The sequence below is a fragment of the Pseudophryne corroboree genome, chromosome 9, assembly GCF_028390025.1.
Source record: "Pseudophryne corroboree isolate aPseCor3 chromosome 9, aPseCor3.hap2, whole genome shotgun sequence".
NCBI classification, from domain to species: domain Eukaryota; kingdom Metazoa; phylum Chordata; class Amphibia; order Anura; family Myobatrachidae; genus Pseudophryne; species Pseudophryne corroboree.
Window position 1 is genome coordinate 382,039,917 of NC_086452.1, and position 18,653 is coordinate 382,058,569.

Here is an 18,653-nt window from a genome sequence, read left to right on the forward strand (position 1 = left end):
CAAAACGTAGCCGCTGTAAGTCTGGATAGATGAACAGACCTTGTTGAAGAAGATCTTCTTGGAGTGGTAGAAGCCAGGGATCCTCCAGAGCCATGGTTAGGAGGTCCGAGTACCACACCCATCGAGGCCAATCCGGGGCAATTAGAATTGCCTGAACGCTTTCCTTCTTAGTCTTTTGAGAACCCTTGGGATCAGCGGTAGAGGAGGGAACAGGTATACAACTGGTACATCCACGGTGTCATCAGTGCGTCCACTGCAACAACCTGCGGATCCCTCATCCTGTAACAGTAATGGCATAGCTTCTTGAGTCAAGAAGCCATCAGATCTATTTGCAGACAGCCCCACCGGTGAATTAACTGTTGAAACACCTGAGGATGCAGGCCCCATTCCTCCGGATGGAGGTCGTGCCTACTGAGGAAGTCTGCTTCCCAGTTGCCCACTCCTGGAATGAACATAGCTGAAATGGCCCTTACATTGGCCTCCACCCAGAGGAGGATTCTTGACACCTCTTGTATCGCCACTCTGCTTCTTGTTCCCCCTTGTCGGTTTATGTACGCCACCGCCGTGGCATTGTCCGACTGAACATGCAATGCCTAATCCTTCAGGAGATGGGAAGCTTGGAGAAGGGCATTGTACATTGCCCTGAGTTCCAGGATGTTTATCGGCAGAGTAGATTCCTGTCTCGACCACATCCCCTGGAATTGGGCCCCTTGGGTCACAGCCCCCCAACCCCAGCGGCTGGCATTCATTGTCAATAGAATCCACGAGTGGATATTGAAACTCCTGCCTTCCACTAGGTGAGGAACTTGTAGCCACCATAATAGATAAATCCGAGCTCTCAGAGATAAGGTCACTTCCTGATGCATGTGAAGGTGAGACCCTGACCATTTGCCCAGCAGACCCAGCTGAAATGGTCGGACATGAAATCTGCCATATTGGAGTGCCTCGTAAGCAGCCACCATCTTGCCCAGTAATCAGATGCAAAGATGTTTGGATACCTTGCGAGGACTGAGTACCGAGCAAACCATAGCCTGGATAGACAAGGCCTTGTCCATTGGGAGAAAAACCTTTTGAGACACTGTATCTAGTATCATTCCCAGGAACTGAAGATGCTGGGTTGGTTCCAGGTGAGATTTCTGAAAATTTAGAATTCATTCATGAGCAGTAAGCAGGCGAGTTGTCAGATCGATGCTGTGCAGCAGACATTCCCTGGACATAGCCTTTATCAGGAAATCGTCAAAGAACGGGACAATGGCCCTCATTCCGAGTTGATCGGTCGCAAGGCGATTTTAGCAGAGTTACACACGCTAAGCCGCCGCCTACTGGGAGTGAATCTTAGCTTCTTAAAATTGCGACCGATGTATTCGCAATATTGCGATTACTAACTACTTAGCAGTTTCAGAGTAGCTCCAGACTTACTCTGCCTGTGCGATCATTTCAGTGCTTGTCGTTCCTGGTTGACGTCACAAACACACCCAGCGTTCGCCCAGGCACTCCCACCGTTTCCCCGGCCACTCCTGCGTTTTTTCCGGAAACGGTAGCGTTTTCAGCCACACGCCCCTGAAACGCCGTGTTTCCGCCCAGTAACACCCATTTCCTGTCAATCACATTACGATCGCCGGAGCGAAGAAAAAGCCGTGAGTAAAAATACTTTCATCATAGTAAAGTTACTTGGCGCAGTCGCAGTGCGAACATTGCGCATGCGTACTAAGCGGATTTTCACTGCGATGCGATGAAAAATACCGAGCGAACAACTCGGAATGAGGGCCAATGTCGACTCCCATCATGCGCAGTTGCAGCATCATCTCAAACATGACCTTGGTGAAGACCCTCAGAGCTGTGGACAGTCCAAAAGATAAGGCCTGAAACTGGAAAGGTCATCCAAAATGGCGAACCTGAGGTAAGCCTGATGAGGGGGACACATGGGAATGTGTAGGTAAGCATCCTTGATGTCAAGAGACACCAGGAACTCCCCCTCCTCCAGAGCGGACACCACCCCCACAGGGATTCCATCTTGAATTTGGACACCCGCAGATACGGGTTTAGAGACTTCAGGTTCAAGATGGGTCGCACGGAACAGTCTGGTTTGGGAACGAGAAAAAGACTGGAGTAAACGCCTGTTGCGCAACTGAGGAGGTACCGGAACCACCACCCCTGTCTGCAAAAGCTTTTGAATAGCCTCTTGCAAGGTAATTTCTGCTGCGGGTAAAGCTGGTAAGCCCGGCTTGAAAAATCTGTGAGGAGGGAGTGCTTGAAATTCCAGCCGGTATCATTGGGAAATGAGGACCCTCACCCAAGGATCCCAGCAGGACTCTGCCAACACATGGGCTAAGTGTTGAAGGCGAGCCCCTACCTGAAAGTCAGGCGATCAGGTGATCAAGCTCCCAGAGCGAAACGTACATCAACTTCCGGTCCCGGCGTCCGAACTTCCGGTCGCACGGACCGCGGACATCGGCTCCACAGCTCCAGAACTCTCCCTGGTTGGAAACTTCAACCCACTATTGCGGGACACTTCAGACCTCACACTGCCCACCAATGCATGCAGGCATTAAGGTTTGAACCTCACATCCAGTGAGGCACACTATTATAATTGTATTACAATTGTATTTCTAATTTCCACCAGGGGGGGCTCCTATATAGGCACAGCATAACGATTCTGTGCCTAATTTTAGGGTGTCTGCTCTACCCCTTTTTTTCTAAAATAATTTCCATTCTTATGATATTTTGATACTTAGTGCAACAAACATCATTTGTAATTTTTGAGAAACGTTTTTTTCCCTGTGCCAATTTGAATGCATAGTAGCAATATGATGTGATATCTAGCCATAGGAACATTCAGCAGAGGTATAAACCTTTAGGAGTTACTATTGTTAGTCACAGGATTATCATCAGGATTCCCATATGGGGGCAACAGACACCCATTAGAATACGGTGTGCTTTTCCACTGCACAGTATCATTCATATTTCATCTAGGGCGGTAGTCCCTGTCAGACTATCTTAGCCATGAAATTTGCCTGAAGTAACCACACACTGGAATTGATTGCACAAGCTGGAGATTTACTCACCTACGGTCAAACCGCACTGAGTATGCCCAATCTCGTCTGATCTTGGAAGCCATACACTGCAGGGCCTGGTCAGTACCCGGTTGGGAGACCACCAGGGAATACTAGGTACCGTAGGTATTTTATTCTCACACCATTTGAGTCTTTCCAGTTCTCTGTGCAGCCCAAGGCATTTTGTTTAATTTAGATATTCTGACATGGGATAGCTGAACCCAATGGAGCAAATTTACTCCCACAAATACTTGTTCAATTCAGAAACAAAGTAAGTTTGGACAACAAAGGGAGTAAACATATTTTCGCCTTCCCAATCTTTATCGCCCCAAATTTGTAACAAATTATTTATATTCGCCTCCTCCCTTTTATCAAGTATATCTCAATAAAAGTTAAGTATTAATTTACTCATAATTTCATAATATATCACATATATATTTTTTCTAAGTGTGCCCTGGAAAAGGCATATAGCAGCTTTGTCTTTTGCTCTTTTCTTAAGACCACATTTCCCCTACCTGAAAGTCACCTTGTTGCTGGGGCCAACTGTCATGCAGAAGGCTTAGCATCAGGGAAACCAGTGGTCTGTTCCAGGGAGACAGCAGTTGCAGGTTTACTGGACTTACCACAAGATCCTCTGGGAGTGGTGGAGACCCCTCGGCACCTGCCTCTGAACCTTGCCACATGAAAGGACTGCAAGGAGAGTCCGGTGTAAGAACCTCTAGCAGGTGGCGCAGCCGAAGGCAGATAGGTAGACTTACCCGCCATTGCTTGGGAGATCCATTTATTTAATTAATCTCCAAACAAGGCATCATCTGCAAAGGGAAGATTTTCCACACCCTTTTTGGAATCGGCATCTGCTGACCACTGATGTAACCACAGAGCTCTGCGCACCAAAACAACCATAGCAATAGTGCGGCCACTAATCTTACACAACAATAGCCTCGCTCATAAAATTTGCAGAATCCTGTATATGTTGGAGCAAAGTAATGACCTCATCCCGGGGCAGAGACTCTAAACCGTCAATAACATTATCAGACCAATTGACTACCGCCCTGGAAATCCAGCCACAAAGTATTGTGGAGCGGGGGGCGTGGCCTGGCCAGCTTACTGAAAGGCAGCATCTTTACTGGGCTCCAGCGGACCCCCTAGTAAAAGCTTCTACCCACCCTGATTTGCCCTATCCCGCTGCTCTTTTTAGTGGCCCCTGCCTGTGTTCTCTGCCTTGGTGAGGTGGGAAAGAGCTTTGGAGCTGGGAGACGGGGTTCCACCATCTCTGCGGGTTGCGGCCTTCCCGCCTCCCTGAAGCCGGGGACTAAGACGCGCCAGCGGACGGACCTGCGCCCTTCTCCCCTGCTCACTCCGAGACCTCCCACCTCACTGCAGTGCTGTACCTGCCGGAGGACGCCTCTCTGGTGTCTGCCTCCCTCCGTGGTGAGGATCGCGGGACGTGGCCGGCCGGAGCTGAGACTGCGGGCGGTGGCCATCTTGAGGTGAGGGAGTGGGGTGTCTGAGGCTCCTGGTGTGAGGGGCTGCCCAGAGGACAGTGCTCGTTTTCTAGAGCCCTGACGCTGGGCTGCTGGTGTGTTTGTGCTGCAGGGGCTGAGCAGTGAACTGTGTCCCGGCTGCTCCCCCCCCCCCCTCCCCTTCACACTACCTAACATTTTCTGGAGCCTGTATAGTGAGGGAGACCCTGTGCTGCTGGCCTCCATGTGTGGATGTGACACTGGGGCATGTGAGGTCTGTGGCCCTATTACTACCCCTACTAGAAATTTAGGAGCTGAGTACCCCAATTATCATTTTCTACTGTAGAAGATCCCTACCTTCAGCGTTACTGTTTGGGGCACAACAAGCCTATTAGCACACACTTTGTCTGTCTTGGGAAGCTGGAGCTCCCTCCTGTAATGACTTCTTGAATCTCACCCTCCCTTCCTTCGGATTTGCTCATATTATAACAAATCTTCTTTTTATCGAGGACCTGTCATTGCCATGTCAGTCCGTCCCTCGCTAACAGGAGTAGATGCCTCCTTCACCTAATGTATGGCCTTCTCAAGGAGTGATGGCTAACGCCTTCTGACACATCCAACCCGTAATGTGACCACAGCTTTGCCTTAATACCCTACTGCACCTCTGACAAGCCCTGGTATGCTTTGCTTCCGTGACTGTGCTATTTGATCTCTACTGTTATGATTGAACCAGATTCTCGCCCCCAAGCAGATGCTGAGTTGGGTCCATTGGGTGTTCGTTCCCACATGTGAGTGTTGGGTACAGTGGAGCTGACTTCATGAGATTTACTTTGTCTTGGCGCCTCCTACTGCAGATTCCAAGCCCGCCATTGCGGTGCAGACGCTAGAGCCCATTATTCGCTACTCTCCATTTGGCTGCCTTTTTCCTGGATAATAGCTGCTTTTTCATAAGTCGCAGGAAACGCAAGGGAGTAAAGACCTCTGTCTGCCTGATCGAAGTTCCCCCCATTCCGATCTAAAGCGATATCTCGATCTACAGAAAGATTCAGACATGTCTGCCCTGTCGACACCCACCTCTCCCGCTCAATCGGTGGCATCTGAAACACCCGCCAAAGCTAGGGCTCTATCACCTGCTTCTGGCCCCAATGGACAGCAGGACATGCAGAAAGTCCTTAAGCTCCTACAGTTCTTGCCCACTAAGGCGGATTTCACTTCTTTGGAAAGCAAACTTCAGGATGTGGTACACTCTGAAGTATCTTCGCTACGGTCCAAATTATTCCAGCTGGGATCTCATATTGACACCCTGGAAATCAATGGAGAGGAATCCAATTCTTTTCAACGAGCTCTAGAGGACACTATTAAACTCCAGGCGGATGAGATCCAGAACCTGCATGACCACCTAGATGATATTGACAACAGGGGGTGCCGAATCAACCTGCAGATGAGGGGCATCCCTGAAGATATTCCGCAACAGTGCATCCCAGACGTGTTAAACAAAATCTTCAATGAGGTCTTGGAAAATAAACCGAACGACTCCATTGTTTTCGACAGGGCTCACAGGGCATTGCTTCCTAGAGGCATGCAGTCTGAGCGGCCGCTAGATATAATCTGCCGCCTACACTACTTCAGTCAAAAAAATTAAATAATTTGAAAGCTCCAGAATTCCAGGGACTTGGACTTCAATAGCTCGCCCATTCAAGTTTTCCAGGATCTTTCATGGCATACTCTACAATCCAGGCGGCAACTGAAACCCTTAACAGATGCCCTCCGCAAGCGTAATATCAAATATAGATGGGGATTCCCATTTAGTCTTATAGCTACCAATGAGGGTTGGTCAGCCACAATCCGGGTTCCTGAGGATGTGCCATCTTTTTGTTCCACTTTATCTATTGATCCTGTTCAGATCCCTAACTGGCAATCCATGCGTTCAAACAGGCTCGGACTGGCCCACAGTGGTACAGGGGAAACCACCGGTAGGCCCCAATGCCTGGGGGGCCCTCCTCCTCTAGGGATCAAGTTCTAGACTGTGCACTTGTATTATATATTATACATATGTTACCGTATACTGCACAGGATTATGATGTATTCTCTACAGTACATTGCTGTCATTAATCTGGCACATTATCATGCCTGCACTAGCATTAATTACTATATAAATTATCAAGGAGTCCAGACCAGGTACTCTATAATGTTTAGCCAAACCTCTGTGGTGGCTGGCCACACCCCCTTTGGAGGCTGGCCACACCTCTAATCATGGGCCCCTACCACTGCATACCCCCGGTGGGCCCTTCATGCTCCAGTCCGACACTGCGTTCAAAGATGTGCCTCCCTCATCCCCGTGGGTCAACATAGTAACATAGTAACTAAGGTTGAAAAAAGACAAATGTCCATCGAGTTCAACCTATTGGTGGTCTCCTATGCAGTCCTATTATAGGACTAGTTATTTTTATGTTAGGACTAGTTATATTAACTATAATGCGTGACTACGCACCATAACCCTGAATAAAGGTGTTGACTGAGTCCGCTGTTACTACTCTCTCAGGCAGGGAATTCCAAACACGTATTGTCCTTACTGTGAAAAAACCTTTTTGCCTCAATGTGCGGAAACTCCTCGCCTCTAACCTAAGTTAGTGACCACGTGTCCTCTGTGCTGATCTTATAGAAAACAGGTCCCTTCCAAGCTGTGTATTGACCCCTTATATATTTGTAGAGGTTGATCATGTCCCCTCTTAGTCTCCTCTTTTCCAATGTAAACATGCCTAGCCTTGCAAGCCTTTCCTCGTATTCCAGCGTCTCCATGCCCTTGATTAGTTTGGTCGGCCGCCTCTGAACCTTTTCCAGCTCCAGGATATCCTTTTTGTAATATGGTGCCCAAAATTGCACACAGTATTCAATATGTGGCTTCAATAGTGATTTATATAATGGGAGTATAATACTCTCGTCCCTTGCATCAAATCCCCATTTTATGCATGCTAATATTTTATTTGCCTTCTTTGCTGCACTTCTACTTTGAGTACTGCTGCTTAATTTGTTATCTATGTGAACCCCTAAGTCTTTTTCCAGTACAGAATCCCCTAATACTACCCCATTTAGTATGTAGGTGTTATTTTTGGTCTTGCTCCCACAGTGCATTACCTTACACTTGTCTGTGTTGAATTTCATTCTCCATTTTGCCGCCCATGCTTCCAGTTTAGTTAAGTTGTTCTGAAGAGACTTAGCATCCCCCTCCATATTTATAACCTTACACAATTTGGTATCATCTGCGAAAATTGACACCATGCTCTCTAGACCTACTGTTAGGTCGTTGATGAAAATGTTGAACAAAAGTGGTCCAAGTACAGACCCTTGTTGCACACCACTTAGTACTTTAGTCCAATTTGAAAATGATCCATTGACCACAATGCGCTGCTCCCTATTATCTAACCAATTACTCACCCAAGTGCATATTGTGCTCCCTAGCCCTATTTCTTGTAGCTTATAGATAAGACACATGTGTGGTATCGAAAGCTTTGGCAGTCTAAAATGATTACATCCACCTCCTTACCCTGATCAAGGTTCGCACATACTGTTTCATAAAAGCCAAGTAAGTTGGTTTGACATGATAGGTCCTTCACAAATCCATGTTGGTTCCTTTTAATGACCTTATTTGCTTCAAGGAACTTTTGAATACTGTCCCTTAGAGTAACTTCCAATACTTTCCCCACTATAGATGTAAGACTAACTGGTCTATAATTACCTGGTTCAGCTTTGCTCCCCTTTTTGAATCTCGGCACTACCTCCGCTATACGCCAGTCTTTGGGAACCATACCCGATTTACCCGAATCCATGAAGATCAAAAATAGAGGTCTTGCTAGTTCAGAGTGCAGCTCCATAAGCACTCTCGGGTGAATTCCATCTGGACCAGGTGACTTGTTTTTAATCGGTTACAGACTAACTCCTCACATAAATAAGCATTTAGCAGTGGGACATTATCTTTGTTGAGATTTTGTGTTAGACCCAGCATTTGGTCCTCTTTGGTAAATACCATTGAAAAAAACTTTAGTTTGTTTGCTATGTCATTATCATTTTTTATTAGGACTCCCCTATTGTCCTTTAAAGGGCCTATACTCTCCTTCTTTAGTCTCTTGCTGTTGATGTACTTAAACATTTTTTTGGGATTGGCTTTGCTTTCCTTTGCTACTAGTTTTTTAGTTTCTACTTTAGCCGCTCTTATTCCTTTTTTGCATATTTTGTTAGTCTTTATAGTGCTGGAATAACTCCACATCCCCCTCAGATTTGTATTTTTTAAATGCTCGTATTTTTTTTTGTCCATTAACTCCTTTATGTTTTTGCTAAACCACATTGGTTTGGGATTTTTATTCCTTTTTTTGCTGCTGGTGGGAATAAATTTATGAGTATTTTTAATTAGCAGTTATTTTAATGCATCCCATTTCTCTGTAGTATTTTTTCCTTGAAACAGAATTTCCCATTCAATGTCCCTTAACGCTTCCTTCATCATGTCAAAGTTGGCTTTGCTAAAGTTTAGAGTCCTAGTTGTGCCAGTATAGGACTGCTTACGAAAACTGATATTGAATGTGATCATATTGTGGTTGCGGTTACCTATGGGCTCCTACTTCAATATTTGATACCAATTCCCCATTGTTAGTTAATACCAGATCTAAAATTGCATTGTACCTAGTTGGTTCCTCGATTAATTGAACAGTAATTATCATTTAGCGTGTTTAAAAACATATTACCACGGGGGGCATGGCCTGGTGGCTGAATGGGCTAGAGGCTTTGTCTGAGAGCTCCTGTGCAGCAGCCCTATAAAATAACCCCTAGACTGCTCCTGCCTCGGCCCTATCTACCCCACTTCCTGATTTCAAGTGGTGGGGCACCCCAGGCACTGGTGAGTTAGTCCCACGGAATCAGGGAGCCGGTTTCCTGGCTCCTGCGGGTTGCGGCGGACTTGCCACTATCCAGCCGGGACCTTGATTTCTCCCCCTCCCCATGATCGGAAGTCCCGCTGCAGTGGATCCGCGGGAGGGTCCTGCCATCTGGCCTGCTCCCTTCAGAAGTCGCCCGGCTCCAGCTGCCTCTGTGTGACCGCGGGGAGAGCCGCCAGCACCCGGCACTGAGGGCAGCCATGTGACAGACCCTCCGAGTGCGCGGTGGCCATCTTCGTGGAGACGGGCGGGGACAGCGCACATCGGAGCTGACGCGGCACCCGGCGGACTAGCGCTCCCCTCCGGGACGGTACCTGCGATCACTTTCTGGACGAGTGCCTGCCGCCTTGTTCTACAGGTGAGCACCAGGTGTGCCGTGCAGCCGCGGCGGCGCCCGCTGGTGGCTTGCATGCTCCTGTCCTCTCCTCACATAGTTCTCATTGCTCCATCCGTCCTTCTCCACAAGCCCTCTGGAGCCCTGCAACTTGCCACTTCTAAGCTGCTATACTCACTCTGGTGACCTCACGCACCTCGCTGCTCTGGACCTCGGGCTGGCGCTGTCCCAGCCGGGTATCCCCTCGGTCTGTGGGGCGCACTGGCTGGAGGCCTGCACACCCATATTGGCCCTGCTCTAATTATCTTCGGCCTCTGGTGCCCTCTGCTGCCACCGTCACCCCTCGGCTATGCCGGTGCCCTCTGCTGCCCCCGTCTCCCCACCTGCCTGGTGCTTGTAGGAGGCCTTTCTACTGCTGCGGCCTGGGCTCCTCTCCCCTGCTGTCCCACTGCCCCCCTGACCTTGGGGGTGTCCTGGTCACTGGCTGGTCCGTGTCCAGGCCTCACCTCGTGGAACAACCCCATCTGTTGCCCCTAGACAGGGGTGAAGATTCAGATAACAACCTGCACTCTCTGCAGCCACTGTCCTCGGGCTGTCTGGCTCCCTCTCCTGGTGGGCAGGTCCTGCTGTGTTGGGCTCCGGATTCTTCGCCAGTACACAACACCCAGCCCTACCTGCCTCCACATCCCACGTGGTCTCCCTCCAGAGCCGGAGCTCCCTGACCCTGCCTCACCTATGGCTCACTGCTGACCCCCTCATGACTCTCCCCTAACTTTGCTATCCTACCCCCCTGGCTCTGAGTTAAACTGCTGGAGCGCCCTTTCTCCCTCCTATCTTTTCGACTATCCCCATCTCCACCCTCTTAAGATGCCTAGAGGTGGAAAAAAATCGCAGGGGTCTGACCTCACGCCTTTCCTTATTAAAAGAAGCATCCCGGCCAAAAGTAGATCTGATACTTCTGAACTCTCCCACGGTATCTCTGACTCTGACCCTGAAGACGACGATCTCACACCCCTCACCCGCCGTGACTTTCTCTTTCTCCTTAAGGAGGTCAGAGATGTGAAGACCTCAGTTCAAGCTCTCCACTCCCTGAAGTCCGATATTCCAGAAATTGGCTCCAGAACCGATCAACTTGAAAGAAAGGTGGAGGAGGTGGTGATGTTCCAACAATCGGTCGAGACCGACTTCCAATAGATCCGTCAGGATGTTGCCCAACTGAGGGAGGAGCATGAGCATCAAGACAATAGGGCAAGGAGGAACAACCTAAGGATTCGGGGTATCCCTGAAGAGATTGAAGCGACCCACCTTGATCTTTACCTCAAGCGCCTTTTTACTCAACTGTCCCCTAGCACCCCTGAAGAGCATCTTCTTCTGGACCGAGCTCACCGAGCCCTTCAACCTCGCTCCCAAGATTCTTCCCTATCTAGGGACGTTATTCTTAGAATGCATTACTTCACTGCGAAAGAGGCCATTATGAGAGAAGTCGGATGGCTGGGATCGGTTTCCTTTCAGAATGTCTCCCTACAGATCTTTCAAGACCTGTCCCCGCTAACCCTGGCCAAACATAGAGACTTTAAACCCATCACCTCCTTGCTCTCCAAACATAATAATATTAAGTACCGCTGGAGCTTCCCCTTTCGCATCCTGGTGTGACATCAAGGAAAACTACTCACAGCCAGAAATCCATCTAAGGCCCAATTGTTGTCCAGATTAGGCATCCAAACCAATGACTAAGACCTCTCTGCTGCTCGTCTGCCTCGGCGGACACAGCGTAAGCCTACCCCGCCTCCCCGTCCGGAGTGGTTTACAGTTCCAGCATCCGCGGTCTCTCCGGCTCCGCCTCCAGTGCCCTGATTTAATCTTATTTTTCTGTTTGTTGCCTTGTATCTTCGTTCCTGCTGACCTGTATCGGTCGTACTCCCTCGCTGGGAGTTGTTTAATCTTAGATGTACCATGTTCTGGTTTCTCAGATCTATAGTCGTTTTTCAATTATGTTCTTAACCTTTATTGCATTGTGATATTCCATTCCTTCTGTGGTCCCTCTTCTTTTCTTTATTCTTTCTCTAATACTAGCGCTCCATCTAAACTCCGATCCTGTTCCTTTTCTAGCTTTTTCCCTCAGGTTCTCCGGGTGGGGGGGTCTGTCTCACTGCGCACCCTGTGATGCACCGCCTGGATGCCTTGCTGCGCCCCCTCGGGGCTTATAGCCCCTTAGCTGACCTAGGTGCCTTCCCGACACCTGGTATCCCTTCCCCTCCTCCTTTTCCTTTTGTCCACGCTGTCTTCTGCCTCTCATCTCCTTTTTCTTTCTCTCTACCTCCTTATGCTGCCTCTACGGATCTATATTTTCTCTATCTTGCCTGCTTCTTCGCTGTTTGCCTTGGGGTTTCCGGGTCCTTTCTTTTAATGTAAAGGGGCTAAATAGCCCCCAGAAACGGGGAAAGATCTTTGCATCTCTTAAACTCCATAAAGGCGATTTGGTCTTCCTTCAGGAGACTCATTTCCTACATAAGTCCCACCCTACACTGCAATGTAAACCATACCCTGACTTTCTCTGGCTGGGTCCACAGGTTATCCACAGGATAACATTGGGATATGCCGGAGCAACAGCGGAAATGGCACCAAACGGTCACAAGCTTTCTGGCCTCCCAGGATGTATCGAGGCTTCACAATATAATCCCGCCCACTGAATCGGTCAAATCAGTTTTTTGTTTGGTGCGGCAGGAGCCGGACCATGGTCACAGGGCTGCTGTTAGGAAAGCAGCCTGAAGCTTTTATTTTATTTTTATAGTCTTACTATGTTTTTTGAGTGACTTTTCTTAATAGCGTCTTAAACGCATACTAGAAAGAGTCGCTCCAACAACTCCCCACTGGGTCGCAACAACGCTTACCTTTGCGGTACATTGCTGTCTCGACGGGCGTCTGTGTCGGATGTTCTAGCAGGTTCAGCAGACGTAACCAGGCTGTGGCCGGAGCATGGGGAGAAGGTAAGTCTATGGATTTCCTCTTACTAGGGGTTCCGGACACAGCTACACTGTATTGGTGGAGACTACAAACAGTGTGTTGATGCACCGAACACTCTCAGGTGCGACAGCGCTACGCTCTAGGGATCATAGGCGACAGGACTAGGTTGAGGCCGCGATCCTTAGAGTTTAAGTCAACGGGGGGAATTGGACGCTCTCCTGGCCGCCCCTCCCCCAAGTTCATGACCAGTTTCTGCGCGTCTCCCATCCATGAACTGAATGACCTCACTTCCGTCTCAGACGCTACCACGAGGGTACTCGGTCACAGCTTAGACGCTGCGGTTGTGTACACTAGATTGCCGGACCGAGTCACAGGCCATAGCGTCTGCATACACATGGCATTTCACTGAGCGTCCATGTCCGTTAGTGAGCGTCCGTGTCTTTCATCAGTTATCAGAACGGCAGTGTACACCAGTAGCGTCTGAATCCACTCAGCGTTTTGCGAGCGTACTTGATGGATATGGAAGCGTGGTGAGTCTCCCTGTATCCCGCTCTATGGAGGAAGGGCTATACAGTACTAAAAATTCTCTCTACTTGTTCGTATGAATTGTTAATTTTGGTACATATTGGATATGAGACCTGTATTACTGTTGTTTCTGCATGTTATGTTGGAAAAAAAAACAGTTAAAAACAGAAATACAATTTTCCTACTTACTTGTAAGTTATTATTGTGATTGTATTCTCATATGACAATGTTTAATGCTTTAACATGTGACTGACTGCTAGTATGTGTGCTGACTTTTTTATGTTGTCAGTCCTGTTCTGAACCTCAATTCAGGTGCACGGTTGTGGTCAGATTGATCTCACTTCTATATATCTATATATAGGTGATTTTCAGTCACAAATTGTGTAGTCATAAACAGAATATTACCATGTCTGTGAGCGGCAAAAGTGATGAGGAGAATTTATCATTGAATATGGCAAGCCTAAATTCATCGGTGTAGTGAAAAAAGTTTGAATCTAAGATCTTTTAAAGTATCCAGGATTTTGGATTTCTTTCAAGCAGGATTGGATAAAGGTTTGAAAGTAGCTTCCTTGAGTTCAAGTATCAGCGTTAACTGTATGGTTTCAGTGAAAGATTGCTGATTTACAGGATGTGCATACTTTCTTTCAGGGAGTTGTACACAGCTCCCTGGGATTTGAACCTAGTTCTTAAATTCCTTCAGGGACCTCCGTTTGAACCACTTAAGAGAGCAGATCTTAAATGGTTAACGGATAAAGTACTCTTTCTACTGGCAATGGCCAAAGCTAGAAGAGTATCAGATTTAGGAGCGCTGTCGTGCAAGTCTCCTTTCCTAAGTTTTTTTCCAGATAAAGCAGTTCTCAGAACTAGATCTGGTTATCTTCCGAAGGTGGTTTCAAAGTTTCACCTTAATGAAGAGATTGTAGTCCCAGCTTTTCAGGTATCGTGACTGTCTGCGGGAGAAGCGTCGCTGAACGTAGTCCGAGCATTAAGAATCTACATAGATCGTACTAGTGCCATTAGAAAAACAGACTCTCTCTTCATCCTCTACGGATTTCATAGAAAGGATGGCCTGCTAGTAAACAGACGCTGGCAAGATGGCTCCGAATGGTAATATCAGAAGCTTATTCTCATGCAGATCTCCCTACTCCGGCTAATGTCTCTGCTCACTCTACACGTAAGGTAGGTCCTTCATGGGCAGCACAACAGGGTGCTTCAGCAGAACAGATTTGTAAGGCAGCCACATGGTCTTCCATATACACATTCATCAGACATTATGCCTTGGATACTTTTGCCTCTCATGACGCAGAATTCGGGCGAAAGGTCCTCCTGTATAATCAGGAGCGTCCCCACCACTAAAACTGGCTTTGGGAATCCCAATACTATCCTGTGGATAACCTGTGGACCCAGCCAGAGAACTAGACGTTATGGTAAGAACTTACCGTTGACAACGTGATTTCTCTTATGTCCACAGGTATCCACAGGGGTCCCACCCTGACGCACCTGATTTGAGGATCTTGACAATCACTAAACCTCTTCCCTCTTGTATGGAAGGGTGTGCATGTGTGTTCTTATCGCCTAAATAGGTTTCTACCTGATGCTCCTGCCTAATCGCTGTGGAAAGAACTGATTTAACTGAGTCAGTGGGTGGGATAATATGATGAAGCCCTGTTGCATCCTGGGAGGCCAGAAAGCTTGTGACCATTTGGTGCCATTTCTGCTGTCGCTCCAACATATCCCAATGTTATCCTGTGGATACCTGTGGACATAAGAGAAATCACATTATCAACGGTAAGTTCTTACGATAATGTCTATTTCCACGCATGTGACCATACGGCCAAAAAAAGGGGGGTCGCGATCCTGATTGCCCGTCACCTTACTTTTGAGCTTATTGATTCCCAAGTTGACAAGGAGGGCCGGTTTCTTATTTTGGTGGGGAAACTAAACAACAAATTATGCACCTTAGCTAACAAATATGCCCCTAACCAACATCAAGAGAGGTTTTTTGCCAAATTGGATACCCTTCTTACTCAAGTCCGACAGGGGGAACTCGTACTCGCAGGGGATTTCAACTCTGTTTTAAATCCTACCTTGGATCGCTCTCCATCTCTGCCTCCTCGTCAGACTCCCTCCGCTCTAAATCCCTCCTCTGTCTCATGAAGTCCCAGCTCCTCTACGACTCGTGGAGGATTAAAGACCCCTCTGCGCGTGACTACATCTTTTATTCTTCACCTCCATAATTCCTACTCTCGCATCGATATGATCCTGCTCAGCCACGAATTTGCTTTGAATCTCTGTTCCGCCTATATTTATCTTCTTATCTGGTCTGACCATGCCCCTATATCTTGTGACCTCTCGGGTCTACTTTCTCGCTCTCGTCCCATGACCTGGCGTCTTAATGACTCCCTGCTTCACAACCCAGAATTTCGGACCCATCTTCAAGAAAAGCTTTCTGATTACTTTGCCCTGAATGACTCTCCAGATATTTCCAGAGCCACTCTTTGGCTGGCACATAAAGCGGTTCTTCAGGGACACATCATTAGTCTGGCCTCTAAGATCAAAAAACAGTCTCTTACCCAGTTTAATGAGCTCTCCATTAAACTTCATACCCTTGAAGCTCAGCACAAGGCGTCTTCTGACCAGGCTGTTTTGTCTGAACTCCGTAAAGTTAAAGCGGAACTTGATCTCCTTCTCTCCAGACCACTGGCCAAACGCCTTAAATGGCTTCGCCAGTCTTTCTATAGTCTTTATAAAGCAGACAAAATCCTGGCGGCACGACTCCGATCCGGTAGGGCCAAAACCAATCTTATCTCGATTAGATACCCCCACAACAATTTAGTCCATGATCCTATTGCCGTTAGGGCCGCCTTTCAATCCTACTACGAGTGCTTGTACAATCTACCATCCCCTTTGGCTGTTTCTTCTTCCCCGTCTCACTCTAACCTGATCTCTCACTTTCTCTCGGCTTCGAGTTTGCCTAAACTTCCTCAGGATGCCATGGATCATCTTAACAGTGAGATTTCGTTGGAAGAGATTGCCCAGACTATACTCACACAAAAAATTGGCAAATCTCCCAGCCCAGATGGGTTTACGGCCCTGTACTATAAAACATTTTCCAACCTCCTCTCCCCTCCACCTTCAATCTCTGTTTAATAGGATTATCCATGGCGACTCTTTCCCACCTGAGATGTTGGAGGCTAGAATTGTGGTGATCCCCAAGGAAGGTAAGGACGCCCTTAATTGTGCTAGCTACCGACCTATCTCCCTCCTGAACTTGGACATAAAAATATTTGCTAAAATCTTGGCCATCTGCCTTCTCTCGTTCACTATGACCAAGTGGGGTTTATTCTGGGCCGCCAGGCGAGGGACAACACCAGACATGCTATCGATCTTATCCACATCTTGAACTCCAGGGGGTCCCCTACTATCATGCTCTCCTTAGATGCTGAGAAAGCTTTCAATTGGATCTCCGGGAGGTTCCTGAGAGCCGCCCTCGAGGCCTATGGCCTGTCTGGTGTCTTTCCCACTGGTGTCCTGGCACTTTACTCCACCCCCTCTGCTACGGTGTTGATCAACAGCGTCCCATCTGCCCCAGTCCGCATTTCTAATGTTACCCGTCAGGGCTGCCCTCTATCCCCATTAATATTCGCTCTTATTATTGAGCCGCTCGCCTCTCAAATTAGATCTCACCAGGGTATACATGGCATACATGTGGGCCATACGGATCCTGAAATCTCTCTCTTCGCGGATGACATACTACTTTCCCTGACTCAGCCGCTTATCTCACTCCCAAATTTATTTTCGGTCCTCCAATCCTACAGTCTTATTTCGGGCTACAAAATCAACTTGTCACGAACCGGTCTCTTACCTTTGCGGGTTCTGGGGTTCATCCGTTGCCAGTGCGGTTGCTCGCGGTGCTGTGCGCCCGTGTGGGGACGCGGCGTGATCGGTGGCACAGGTAATGCAGAATCTGGGAACTGTGAGTGCGGGGACCAAATGGCCTAAGGCACTGCGGTGTGTCTGCTGTATAGGAGGTGGCCATGTTGGAGACCAAATAGGTAATACAGAGCACTTGTGAAAACACCTGTGGGCAGGTGTAAGCCAATCCCGTGCTTGTGCTGCCTTTAAGTAGGCTGGGATTATGTTACTCTGGGCCAGTGCTTTGTTGTATCAACGCTGTGCTCTAGCTCTGAGCTCTCTCCGTGCATTCCTGTGTGATTCCCGTGGTCCAGATATCGCCTCCGTTCCCAGAGGTCCGTCTGCAGCCTTCACTGCTAAAAGATCCACCAGCTCCCCGCTGTGCTGTCAGTTAATTGCACACCTTCTGGAAATTGTTGGATTCCCAGAGTCTTGCATGAGGTTACCTTGTCTGCCTACCATACAAAGTTTGGAGGATTCTATTACCCTCAGCTGTTCGTTTGTTCAACTCTGCATTTAACCCATTCATCACCTTGTCATCTACTACAGTTTCACAGTGATCTCCGGAACACGCAAGTAATCCTATTCAGTACTTTATATTTGCTATGTTGTCATAACAAGGATAATTCTTCAGTCTCTCAGTTAACTCTCAAAACTCCATTGCAAATCCTTACAGTTATTTCTTCATGTCTGCATTATCCAGTTAATCACATTCTACAGTTCAGCATCAAAGCTTGTTTATATTTGGACAATTCAACATTTATTCATCAACTTGTTTTGCATACGTTTCCATGAACATTTCTTTTATTTGTCTGAGTTTTATCCTGTATATTATTTCTGCCATTCCTACAATACTTCAGTATAATATGATGATTAACAACTTGTCATTCAACTCTCTACTGAATTGTTATTTTTAATAAACATATGAAACGGAACTTTCTTCATCCTCCCTGCTTTCATCATACCCCAGCACCTACACCTGTGGTTGGTTCCGGGTTAACGGATTCACAAAAACACCCGGACCTGACAGTAAGCACTGGCCACATGGATCCGTCAAGTGACCAATTCGCAGGAGGCGGTGCTACGTCAGATATCCTTTCCCGTCTGGAAAACCAGGAGTCTATACAGACACAAATAGTGCAGTTTATGCAAACTATGGCAGACCGTTTAGAGACTCTTCATACGGCTATTAAAACGTCTCAAATCCAGATTCCAACTCCGGTTGTCCCAGTTACCACTACAGCTTCTCCTGTGACGCTGCCTACGTCCCGCTTGCAGTTACCCTCTCCGAGTAAGTTTGACGGAACTCCAAATCTTTGCAGAGGATTCCTGAATCAATGCGAGATCCAGTTCGAACTGTTGTCCGCCAGTTTCCCATCAGCTCGTTCTAAGGTTGCATATATTATTGCCCTCCTCTCCGGTCAGGCTCTGGAGTGGGCATCACCATTATGGGAAAGAGGTGATCCTATCCTCT

At 47.8% G+C, this 18,653-nt stretch overlaps 1 pseudogene; it reads left to right on the forward strand.

Annotated features, from left to right (window-relative positions):
* Positions 1–3,063: 3,063 nt before the first annotated feature.
* On the forward strand, positions 3,064–3,182 carry LOC134963820 (5S ribosomal RNA; annotated as a pseudogene).
* The last annotated feature ends 15,471 nt before the right edge of the window (positions 3,183–18,653 follow it).